The following is a 13,601-nucleotide window of genomic DNA, read 5'->3' on the forward strand; positions in this document are numbered from 1 at the left end:
AATTCTGTGCTTTTTATCGTATCGCCACTGAAGAAGACCTAATCGAATCGTTAGCTGAGAGATTATTAGACATAATTTTTGATGGTAGATCCCCACACGACTTCAAAGAAATTCAGAGAATTGTGGGACGCTTCAATAACAAAACTCTTTCTGTTCCTACCTTCCTATTTATGTGAACAAGATTCCTCAATGCATATGACATAAAAAGAAAAGTAGAAATTGAACTGATGCTGAATACTCAAGTATTAAAGTTATAAGCAATATTCATCCATGCGCATGAGAAAATTGAAGAAAAAAAGAAGAAACTTCTGCCTATTTCATCAGAGATGCCTTCCCCATGGATTTTGTTCTTTATTCTGTATGTCTTAAAATTATTTATCATATTTTATACTGTATTTATGATATTTTGCTTAGTTCTATATTAGATATAATTATAATAATAGCACAATCCAAAATAATCTTATTAAACTATTAGATCATTTTGGTGATATAAAATAAAAATAAACTTCAATTTTATACATATTTTTGATGCCCATGTGTTTGACAGTATAACAAATCAAGGCTTTTAAGTATATTAAAAAAAAGTTCATTACTACCTGAACAAAAGTGATTTGAAAAAAATATATATATTTCATTAGGAAAAATTGTGTAGCAGAAGTTGGAAGGAAATATAAGTTTAAGGAGAAAGAGTATAATACGGAATTACCTTCTGTTCAGTAAGAGTTTGTTGAATACATTTTATACATTTTAAAGGGACGACAGTGGATATTAAATTGCTAATGTATTTAAATTCCATTAAATACATTTAAAAGAATGAAGAAATTGCTTTATTTTAAAATGTCTGTATTTCCAATATGTCAGAAATTTTATGTTTTGAACTATCTTAAACTTACGATGCAAAACTATAGATGTCACCTTTAGAAAACATACAAGGAAAATGTCTGAATTATTAATTCCTGCATAACAAACCACCTCCGACCTTTGTGGTTTTAAACAATAATCACTTCACTTGCTCCTAACTCTGTGGGTCAGTAATTCAGACTGGGCTTGGTTGGGAGGTTGTTCTGCTGGTTGCATCTTGGATCACCTGCGCAGTGCAATTATCTAGCAGCAAATAGTCTAAGATGGCTTCACTTCCAAAGGTGGAAGTTGGTGCTGGCTGTTGGCTGCTCCACATGGCCTGTCATCATCCAGTAGCTCAGACTGCACTTCTTTATGTGGTGAAAGAGAGCCACAGGCCTCCTGAAGTCTAGACTCAGTGTTCCACAGTTTTACTTCTGCTTCATTCTCATTGTTAAATCAAGTCACAAAGCCAGATGAGATGAGGCAATGGACTCCAGCTCACGATAGGAGGGACTGAAGTCACATGGCAGAGGAGCGATAGTGCAGGGATGGGAGGAGTGATTTGGGTCATCTTTGCAAACAATCTAACCCAAAGACCTTGTCTTCCAAGCTTCTTTTAAGGGGTTTCTAAACAAAAGCGGTTGAAGACCACAGGTCAGATTCATTAACAATGAAAAGTGAGAATTTTCGTGCTTCCACAGACCTAAGAGTCTTCAGGTACTATGTTCATGACCTGCTGACCTTGTGATCTTGGAATTCAACTTCTTCATCTACTAAACGGGGCTAATCTTAGTACCTATGTAATTGGATTAATGTGAAGATTAAATGAATTCATAAAAGCCAAGTGCTTAGAGCAGTGGCATGTGTTAAAAACCCAAGAAATCTTAGCTGCTATCATTATCTTTATTATTATCATCATTGTTATCATTTTGTCCAACTTAGTCGAGGCCATATCCTGCCTACTCACAAAGTCCGTGTACTGGGGAATGAATGCCTCCTTTGTGACCTATTTTATTTTCTGGATTAGTAAAAGGGCTGGGCAAATGAGATTCCTGGCCCCAGGATAAAAGGATAGAATATCTGAAATCAGGGCAGTTCTAGAAAAGCTGGCCTTAACCCAGTAAAGACATTTTTTCCCATGTATATAACAGTTTAATATTGGAGTTCACTGAGAGCTTTCCTTCACCTGGTGCTAGCTCCTTCCATGTGTGGCTCTGCCATTCCAGCCTGCAGAAGGGGAAGGAGAGCGTGAAGAAATCTGCTCAGTGCTTTGGCCCAGGATTGACACAAATCTCTTTGGCTCACATCACATAGGCAAAACTAGTTAAATAGCCACAACTAGACGCCAGGGGCAGTTGGAAAATGTAGCCCCCAAGTGGGGGCTCTCTACAAATAGTAAGTGTATATTATTAAAGGAGGAGCATGAAATTTGGGAGGAAGCTAGGCATCTCTGCCCCAAGTGTATTGTTTGTGTTCCTATTTTATAGATGAGAAGACTGAGGTGCACAAAAGTTAAGTAACTTTACCAACATCACAACCCTAGGAAGTAACAGGAAGATGGGAGATTGGAACCAAAGAAGCCTTGCACCTGAGCACACACCCTTAGCCATTTTACAATAAACTGATTACCTTCTTGGACCCAAAAGTGCCCTCTGTAAGAAGCAGTGGCAGGTTTAAGCCCACATCTGCAAGGCCTGTACTCCAAGTTGTTTCAGAGGCAGAGATGTGCTGGGATTTCCCCAACTCTTTGATCTCTCCTTGCACTGGTCTGCTCAGACTGCCATAACAAACTACTACAAACTGGGTAGCTTAAACAATGGACAATTACTTCTCACACTTCTGGAGGCTGGAAGTCTGAGATCAGGGTGCTAGCATGGTTGGTTTCTGGTAAGGGCCCTCTTCCTGGCTTACAGATAACCATCTTCTCACAGTGTGCTCACATAACCTTTTCTTTGTGTGAGCAGAGAGAGCGCTGTGGTTTTTTTTCTGGCAGCTGGCCAGGATGGGGATCTGAACCCAAGACCTTGGTGTTACAACAACACACTCTAACTAGCTGAGCTAACTAGCCAGCCCTGGGGTCTCTTCTTATAAGGACATTAATCCTATTGGATCCTATTGGATCAGGCCTTTACCTTTATGATCTTATTTAACCTTAATTACTTGCTTAGAGGTTCTATCTCCAAATATAGCCATTCTTGGGGTTAGGCCTTCAACATATGTAACAGCAACAGAGACCATATAGCCTTAAAGCCTAAAATATTTACTATCTGGTCTGTTACAGAAAAAGTTAGTTTACCCCTCCATTTATGGCCTGTACCACAATTTATTATGTGTTTCATTGTTGACAGAAATTTAGAACATTTCAGATTTGGACCCTTTGGTACAGCTGTGGCCATTCTAGTAGATGTCTCCCAATGTAGATGAGTAGGAGTCTCTCTATGGCATGTGCCTAAGGATGAAATTGCTGGCTAGTATACTGGTTTATAGGAATATATTCAACTCCACCAGGTAACATCAAATTGTTTTCCAGAGTGTGGTATACACCTGTCAGCAGTGCATTAGAGTTTCTGTTGCTCCTGTTCTAACCAATATGTAACATTATCAGACGTATTAATTTTTGTTAATCTGGTGGGTATGCAACTGTTTCTCATTGTGATCCCACCTTCATGGAGCATGTTGGCTTGTGAATTGCTTACTTTATGTCCAGCTCATCAGTGCACTTGAGACAATTTTTTTTTTTTCTTTTCCTTTTTGTCTTTTTTCATGACCGGCAACGGGATCGCAACCCTCGGTGTTGCACCCGCACCTCGCTCAGCCAGTGAGCGGCCGGTCTGTATGTGGGATCTGAACCCTCGGCGGGAGCGCCGCCGTGCTCCCAAGCAGCGCACTGTAGCAGTGCGCCACCGGGCCGGCCCAAGAGACGATTTTTTTTAAAATCCAGAATTTTTAATTGTTTTCAGTAAGAATGTCAATTCAGGTATCAAACCTATCATATCAACAGATGTAGAATATTGTTGTCCTTAATATATCTGACATTTTGTGACCTGTAGTCAGAAGCATCTTAACCGACGGACTTGGCAAGTCTACACGTCTCCCTGAGAACACGACAGAAGCCTGGCCCACGCTAGAAGTCTGAAGTGCCGTCTATGGATCGGCCATCCAGAAAGCACCCAAATGCTGACTGGTGCAAATCCTCGAAGTTTTCAGCATTTCAGGATCATCTAGTAATGGTGGCCAAGCCTATGGCAGAGACAGAGAGTTATAAAAAGATACAACACCAAAGGTGAGTATAAAGCCTTACCAGTGGAGCAGTCAGCATCTGAGCCTTTGTGGCACCTATGTTTTGGTGAAATTGTCCTTGCTGAGGCCACAGGTCACTTACTTGTCTTGATACTAGCTTCTCTACCTACAGCACTTGAGGACTCTTTCCTTAAAACAATCTAATCTCCTGGTTTTATGACACCTTTTTCTGGTTATCTTTAGTCTCAGGGTGTTCCTTGTCTCTCACTATTTTGTTTTAAATGTTGAAAAACAAGTGACCAGAAATACTGACTTACGCTTTCCACTTTACCGTCCACTGTCAGCCACTCCTCTTCTATTTTTTCCCTTTGCCCCATCTCCTGTCTTTCCATTACTCTCCTCCCAGCACCCAGACTAAAATATTTACAATATTTCCACAGGTATGTATGTATCTTTGAAAACCAGCATTCATTATGTTATTTTTCTATACTATTCGGCATGCTTAAACAATTTCATTTTGAAAGAGATGCAAAGAATGGGAATGATAACAAATATATAATGTTATATATATTTTGTTACGGCAACTCAAGGAGACTAATAATGGGATAAACGTGGAATCAGAAAGGAACTGACCCCCTGAAATTCAAGTGTTACCCCCAGCCTGCCATGGGTCTTCTTTGCTTATTTATATACTTGCTGAGTGTAGCTGACATAGGACTAAAGCTGCAGTCTATAAACGGTATGGTGCAATGGCCATCTCAAACTTTCTTTCCCCTTATTCTTCCTTCCTGCCTTTTTTCCCTTTGTTAATATGTTCAAGAGCCCATTAGGTGCTAGGCAATGGGCTGGACACTGACGAACAAGATGAAGGGTCCCTGTCCTCACAGAGCTAACAGTCTGGTGGGGACCCAACAAGATGGGCAGTCAAGCCTAACCAGGGATATGGGTCTCTTAGCTGCAATGTGAAATATGAGGAGGTGCTGTCCTGGAGAAGAGACAGAATTGTGGGACAGAGCAGCATGGGAGACTGTTACAGACCGAATTGGGTCCCTTCCAAAATTCATCTGTTGAAGTCCTAAGCCCCACTGTGACTGTATTTGGAGAAAGTGCCTTTAGGGAGGTAATGCAGTCAAAGTGAGATCATAAGGGTAAGGCATTAATCCAACAGGACTGGCGCTCTTATAAGAAGAGGAAGAGACAGCAGAGGAACTTTCTCTCTCTCTTCACGGGTGCACAGAGGAAAGGCCATGTGAGGACATAGTGGAAGGCAGCCTTCTGCAAGCCAGGAAGAGAGCCCTCACCAGAAACCAAAGCTGATGCCACCTTGATTATGGACTTGTAGCCTCCAGAACTGTCAGAAAATAAACGTCCCTTGTTTAAGTATTTTGTTATGGCAACTCAAGGATGCTAATAATGGGATAAATGTGGAATCAGAAAGGAACTGACCCCTGAAATTCAAGTGTTACCCCCAGCCTGCCATTGGTCTTCTTTGCTTATTTATATACTTTCTCAGTGCAGCTGTATAGGACTAAAGCTGCAGTCTTCATATTTTTTGCAGAATTCCTTTACACTCAAAAATTATCTAGGACCCCCAAGAGCTTTTGTTTGTGTGGATTATAACTTTAATATTTAGCGTATTAGAAATTAAAACTGAGAAATTTTTAAAATCTTTATTCATTTAAAAAATAAAAGAAACCCATTACATCTTTTGAAAATGAGCCAATTCTTTAAAAATAAAAAATAACATTTTCCAAAACAAAAAATTTAATGAGCAGTATTATTTTACATTTTTGTAAATCTCTTTAATAACTTACTTAATAGAAGACAGCTGGATTCTTGTGTGTGCTTCTGATTTCAATCTGTTGTAGTATGTTGCTTTGGTTGAAAATTTGAAGAAAATCCAGCCTCACACAGATACATACTTGAAAAGGGAGTATTTAATAAACTTTTCAGATCATTGGGGATGTTCTTTTTTAATACTACACCAAAACTTCACAAGTGGTAGTTTCTTAAAGGTTAGCTGCTATGTGGATTCTGAAATCATGTCAATGAACTTTATACTCTGTTATATTAAAATCCATTGGCCTACTTTGCACTTTTAATAGATATTTTATCTGTGAATAAATATGTAGCATCATTCATTGGTCACTTGAAATAGTTTGCTGAGTTACGCTGATCTTCCAAATATTGACACATTTCATTATGCCATACACGCAACAATCATATTTGTTAATACCACCAATGAATTCATTAGAAAACTTTTAAGTATTGGGAAGCTGTCAAGCTCACAGCAATCAATACAAGATTTCCAAAAGTTTAGAATGTTATTTCACAATGTCATTTTGAATCTCCAGGAATTAGTATCAGTTCAGAGCCAGTGTTCAGTAATCCTGGAAAAGTCTGATTATTCCTCTTTCTTCAATCAGGCCTCTGAGTGTATGAACTGGCTCAAATCTGAGAAGCAACTAAGTGGCTGTGACTGTTTTGATGATTCAACTCAGACTTCAGTTCTCTGGACCTAGACCATTTCCACTTACACAGATCAAGTAAGAATCTAGTAAACCTTTAGGGCCGGCCCATGGCTCACTTGGGAGAGTGTGGTGCTGATAACACCAAGGCCACGGGTTCGGATCCCTATATAGGGATGGCCAGTTAGCTCACTTGGGAGAGCCTGGTGCTGACAACACCAAGTCAAGGGTTAACATCCCCTTACTAGTCATCTTTTAAAATAATAAAATAATAAAAGAAAAGAAAAGAATCTAGTAGACCTTTTCATCTACTTCTTTTCCAGGGCCACCATGATCAATTAGCCAATGCCATAGGTCTTTGCAGGTCAGATTATTTTGATACTTCTTTGACACTCCTGTTCGTGATGGTAATTATGCCCATCTTGCCTTTGGCAATTAGTATCACCATCTGGTTCGTGCCACTCATGGGTCCTGTCATCCCCATTGTGTTGGGATTGAGGCTCAGAAAATGATACTGCAAAATAAGGCTCTTTGGCATTCTGAGTGCTTTGAATTAAAAAAATCAAAAGGCCTCAGAAATAGGCCTCTGAACCAAGGTCTCATTCTGACTTTCCCCTGCCCCACTGTCTCTCCAATCCTCTTTTGTTCCAAAATATAGGAAGGGCCTCTCTCTGGAATTTCCTTGCACAGCTAAGGAAACTTCTTTCCAAAAGAAATGCAATTGTCTTAAGACCTCCTCCCTTGAAATTTCATCAAATAATCAGGAAAGATTAACCACTGAAGAAGAGAAGAGACTAAAAGTTTGCACCACACCCAGACAGATTTTTCGTTTATTCTTCTGAGGGCTACTCTGCGAGATTACCTGGGAGACGTTACCTTCAGAGTAAGATAACCTTTGTTCACAGTGAAGTTCTACTGCTCACCTCGCCCAGAGCTCAGAGAAACTTTGTTCCAGGTCATTGTTCTTTGGGCCCATTCATTTTCCCCTAAAAATCATTTATTGTCCCTCTGAAATTATGTACGGCCCTTCACCTCCCTCTTCCCTGTGAAGAGGATATTTAAGCCTCAACCATCCAGCCCTTTAAGTCTCAGGTGAGTATTTGAGGTATTACTGTGTCCATATGCAGGTTAATAAATTTGCAAGCCTTTTTCTCCTACTAAACTGTCTATCGTCATTCATTTCAGTGAACTTTCAGAAGGAAGCTTTCTCTTGGCCCCTACATTGGGGATGTTCCTCCCAGGAATTTATTTCTCAATACTGTGGTGAAGGTCATTTTCTGGGCACCCTCCCTGAGTGAGTGAACATATTTTACTGAAAAATTCACTCTAGCATTCCAATTTCCTTGAGCCCATGAATATCTTTTTTGCAGAGTACCAAGGAAGTTCTGGAATTTCAACTTCATTTAGTGTAGACTAGCTTTGGGTCTATATTTTAATCAAACAATAAAGCAAATTGTTAGAATTGTTCCTAGCTCCTGGAGCTAAAACATTCCATTTGGATTCTCTCCTTAGCAGCCCATATCAATTAATTTAATTTAGCCTGATCTAATTATCTATGCCTTCCTCCTTCATCCTACAATCTTAAGATCCATTCTGACACATATTTCCCCAGATTTCCATCAATATAATTTGACAACATCATTCAATTCTTTGTATATATTATACCTCCTCAGTGGTCACATTTTGTGGCTCATGGGGCCTGCTGGAACTTGAGCCTGGTTATATGTCTAGAAACAAAAAGGGTGATGGTGTTGCTTCTGAGGATCAGCAGGGCTTTGCAAGGCAACTTCTTCAAGATAGGCCATTGCAATTTCTTCGAACAAGGAAGGACCAACCTCCTCAGGCAGGGATAGAAGCACTGCTTCTACTGCCAAAGAAGGCTTGGCAGAATTTAGGAGTCTCATGCACTTAGGTGTTCCATGTACCTGGCTTCACTGGAATGTCCCTACCCCAATATGTACCCATCCCAATTTTCAGGATCCCATTTCTTCCTAATTATGTCCTAACTTTAACAAAAGAAACAACTGCTTGGGGGTTGTAAATTCTATTTGCTTTGCAATTCAGTTATTTGTAGGATTAGATTTCCTTTGTTTTTCAAATGAAACTCTGGTGCTGCAGCAGAAAAGTTTTCTTGCAAGGTGGCAGAAGAAACTTTCAGATCCTTTACGCAGACATTGAGCTTAGAATTTAAAGCCCTGAATTCATACTTTTCTTTCTTCCAAGTTCTCTAGAATAGTTAGAAACAACCAACCAACACCATTTTATTTCTTATTTTGACTAAAGTATTCTATGCCAGTGACAACTTTGTCATCCAGAACCTTGCCTTTCTTTAGCACTTAGTTACAGGTACCCACAAGGGAAAATCTGACCGTTTTGCCATTACATGCTATGGACTACCAGGAAACAGGGACATTAGGGCCTTTAAATCTAATCAGGTCAGAGAACCGATTCCAGAAAGCTCAGAACCAATTCAGAGAACACATCCACTCTCAGGGCAGCTGGTTAAGCCATTTTCTGTAAGGCTATTGTCCTTCAACTTGAAGCTTCTAGTCCACACACAGAACCTGTGGAATTAGTGTGGAATGACTGATGTGGAAATAATGGTGGAATCCATAATTGTGAGCTATAGACCAGGACAGACTGAAACCTTGTCAGAACTTGTCTCTGACCTTGATGGTGTCCTGCATAAGGCCTCTTCACCAACACAGCAACACACAGAGAGAGGGGGCTCCCGAAATGCAAATCTGATCGAATCACTTCTCTACTTAAACTCATGACTCCCCATTGCCCACAGGACAGTCCATGCTCCTTACGGCTATCAAGACCCCTGCCCACCTGCCCTGCTCCCTCCATCTGCACCCAGCTTCCTACTGTTAAACCATCTGCAACTGCTTAGTGTTCCAGGAAATGGGGTGTTCCAAGAATGGGGTCACTGTACTTTCAATTTTCTTCTTTACTTTTTCGGTGTGGAAATTTCATTCTTTTTCCCCAAGATTAATTTCAATTTCAGCTGTTGTTTTCATTGTGAAGTCTTCTCTAAGGACACTCTGTTGCTTCCCTGGTCCCCAATCCCATTGGTGGTGTTCTTCTGCACTGTCAAATACAGAAGCTCATCTCCACTACAACACATTTCGCTTCTTTCCCACCCCAGCCCCATCCCCCCAAGACTGTGTCCCTCCCACCTCACCCCAGTCCCCTCCCCTCAAGACTGTGTCCTATCCACAGTCCTTCCCCAAGGCTGTGTCCCTCCCACCCCTCCCCAACATCTGTGCTCCCAAGGCTGTCACCTCTTAAGGGAGGGTTATATCTTGCATGCACATCTCCTGCTCAGCAGGCTCCACAGAGGTTTGAGGAATGAACGAACACTTGATCTGTATAGTTACAGGCCACAGTGGCCTTGTGAAATGAGATGGTGATGCTGCACCAAATCAAATACTTCTCTTGGGAAGTTCTCTGGGCAAGTTGTGCTTTTCCTCCAGTCTGGACCATCAGCTATATGGCCTCAGGCAATTCAGAAAAAGGAACTTTCAAATTGCTTTAAGTCCTGGCAGAGGGGATAAATGAACACATCTTTATTAAATGGTTTCTGTGTGCCGAAGTTCTCTGGGCAAGTTGTGCTTTTCCTCCAGTCTGGACCATCAGCTATATGGCCTCAGGTAATTCAGAAAAAGGAACTTTCAAATTGCTTTAAGTCCTGGCAGAGGGGATAAATGAACACATCTTTATTAAATGGTTTCTGTGTGCGTGGTGCTTCAGAAGATTAACTCCTTATGATCTTTTCACAAAGGTGGTGCCCTCCTGGGGCCAGGGCCTGTGATACCTGAGCTCGTGTGTTTACCTTTGCTTCTTTCTTCCCTTTTGAAAGACAAGGTGGTCCAGGGCGCTATGTGAAGAATTTAGATCTCATCTTGGTCACTTACTGGAAGCATGAGTTTGGTAACTTGACCTAAGGTCTCTGGGCCTTGTGTTTCTCTTTAAACCTCATTGTATTGTTGTGAAAATAAGTTGTATATTGATTCTAGCATCCATGTCACACAGCGAAATTTGGGAACCATTTTTACTGATTTTAGGATCAGGAGTCACATGGCTTGGATTCCAATCATACCCTTTTCTGCTGTTTACCTACCAACCTCTGGAAGCCTCAATGTCTTCACCTGTGATACGAGAATAATACCCAGCTGATAGAATTCTGTGAATTAAATAAAATAATGCACAAACTGGGTTTAGAAGAGAGAAAATGTTATCTTTTTTATTTTTTATGATTTAGTTGATTGAGATGTATATTTTTAAATTCACTTTACATTCAAATATAGTGCTCCAAAATGCCCACTGTTTCTCTTTTCATTTATGCTTGTTTTCAAGTTTTATCTCTACAAGAGACTTTAATTTTCTTTGGATAACAAGTTTGCTTTCTTCCCTGTACCCAACACAGTGGTTTTGATCCATGATCTATCATCTCCAGATGTTATTGCATTGTTTTTTTTGTTTTGTTTTTGTTCTTCTTTTAAGTTGATGGGATAATCTTAGGCAGAATCCAGATGATGGAAAAGTTGTGTCTGAATTAAAGAGGAAGAGAAGGAACCCTGGCATGAATGAAGGCTCAGGGAGGGGCAGGCTTTTTGGGGTGCTGGATTGTCTGGTTGGAAGGAAGCCTACAGAAGCTGCCACTGCGGAGGAAGAACACCATCAGGCAGGCTGGAGGTTGGCCTGCAATCCCACAAGTGGAGCCATATTCTAAATTAGAAAAGACATTCGACATATTTTAATCAAAGCAAGCAAATTTCTCCTTTGAGCCTCAGACAACGCCAGCAGATTTAGGGTCATGAAATGTCCGCTGGCCTTAACATCAAACAGATCTGGATCTGCCTCTACGTTACTTTTCCCCTGGTGCCCTGCACTGACCACAGCCCTTGGAGTCTTGCTCATTTTCTAAGGTGTGGAGGATAATACTGATTCCTTAGATTTACAGTGAAGCTTAACAAAATGATGTTTCTGGAAGTGCCATCACTGTGGACACAGCTTTCATGAGGTTGAGACGCTGATCGAACACAGGTCTTATGAGACAGTTCCTTCTGCTTTCAGATTTTTCTAACACTAGGTAGGTAGGAGTTTCATTATATGCAAGAGAAAATGGGAAATCACAGTAGATTGTGGAAAGATGCACAGTACGATCCAGATGACTCTGCCTATGAGGGAAGAATTATGGCCGGGGTGGGGGTGGGATGAGGCCAATGCTGCCATCCTACGGGTAGGGCCTGTGTGCATAGTCACATGCCCCACAATCTCTATGGCATGCATTATTTCCTACATGTCAACGTGGATGGAGCACACCAGGCACATTACAATATGTATTCCAAGATGTAGGTAGTGTTATCCCCATTTCACAGGTGAGAATAATGGGTGAGGTGAAGTGGCTTATTCAACAACATGTATCTTCTTTTTTTTTTTTTTTTGTGAGTGGCCGCACCGCGCTCAGCCAGTGAGCGCACCGGCCATCCCTATATAGGATCCGAACCCGCGGCGGGAGCGCCGCTGCGCACCCAAGTGCTGCACTCTCCCGAGTGTGTGAGCGCACCGGCCATCCCTATATAGGATCCGAACCCGTGGCGGGAGCGCCGCTGCGCACCGAAGCGCTGCACTCTCCCGAGTGCGCCACGGGCCGGCCCAACAACATGTATCTTAATGATATTAGGTGGTTAAGGCCCTGTATAAGCTTTCACTTGTGATATGAGAAAGGAAAGGAAGCTTCTCTCTCCTTATTGCTATTAAGGATTGTCAATGTGAATTTAAATGGCTTTTGGAGCAAAGCGTGGTAGAAATACAAGATAATAACGAGAGCACCGCCTCTGCCCCCAGGCTCTTTGCGTCAGGCATCCGCAGCTGAGCACACTTTGGATACCCACTCTTCACACACACCTAACTCAGAGGCCCACACCTCTCACCATCTATAGGGCCCTCTACACCCAACTGCCTCTTCTTACCCGTCCCCCGCAGCTTCCCACCTCCTTCGTGGAGACCGCCCACATGGGATTCTTTCCCCCCCTCACTGGCGTCATACTCTTTGTCATACCCAGTGCTCTTCCTACCATCAGTGACACCCCAGCCTCTTCACTTTAGGCCTCTACGACTCCCATTCATTCTATCTGCTCTGTTTTAGTTGCTCACACACGGCCTTGGGTGTAGGATCTGGAGGGCAACAGTGTCATTTTACTGACATAATGCTATGTTGCAAAGAGTTCTTGGGCAGCTTGTAGAGCTCAGCCATGATCCGAGGGGACTGCGCAGATGGAACCTCACTCAGAGCCCCACTCAGCTTCTCTGTGCAAGGTGTGGGGTGGCCTACATTCTCCTGCAAGGCCTTGGAGTAATCCAATGGAAGCATGCAGCTACTTCCATCCTTCCTCATCCACAGGGTTCTGCACATGCGAGCCCCAAATAACTCTGTAGACCTTGGCCAAGTGTTGGCCAAGGGTTTCCAGGTATGGTTGTTTGGGCGAGGAGAAAGTGATGAAAATGGGAAAAACGTATTGTCATAGTTTAAGCTACCTAATTGTCTTTCTACACGTCCACTTCTTCCCAGTGCAGAAAAGCTTGTCATCATTTAAAATCCATTATCTGCTCTACCTGTCAAACTACACCTTAAACCTGAAAGTCACCTTTACACACGCAAACTACACCTTAAACCTGAAAGTCACTTTTACACCCTTCCTGCCTTTTCGGGAACCCATCCAGTGCCTCTCTCCACCACACCCCAGCATGGTCTGCTCCTGCCTTATGGCAATCATTGCTGGTCATACAGATGCATCAGTTGTCTTCCAACTGGACTTCTTAAATGTAGGGACTCTTGCCTTTTTAACTCCCCCAGAGCTTTTGACTTAATCAGTACTCAATAATAAATTCATTGATGAATGATGCGATTAACTACTCATTCAGTTTATGGGTGTATAGTTCTCCCCAAACTCCCCTTCTGTTCCTACCTGTCTTCTTCTTCCTGCTTCAATACCTTTCATCAAAGAGGGATGGATTTTTGAGAGATGTCGATAAGTGGGA

Source organism: Galeopterus variegatus, unplaced genomic scaffold, assembly GCF_000696425.1.
Source record: "Galeopterus variegatus unplaced genomic scaffold, G_variegatus-3.0.2 Scaffold485, whole genome shotgun sequence".
NCBI lineage: Eukaryota > Metazoa > Chordata > Mammalia > Dermoptera > Cynocephalidae > Galeopterus > Galeopterus variegatus.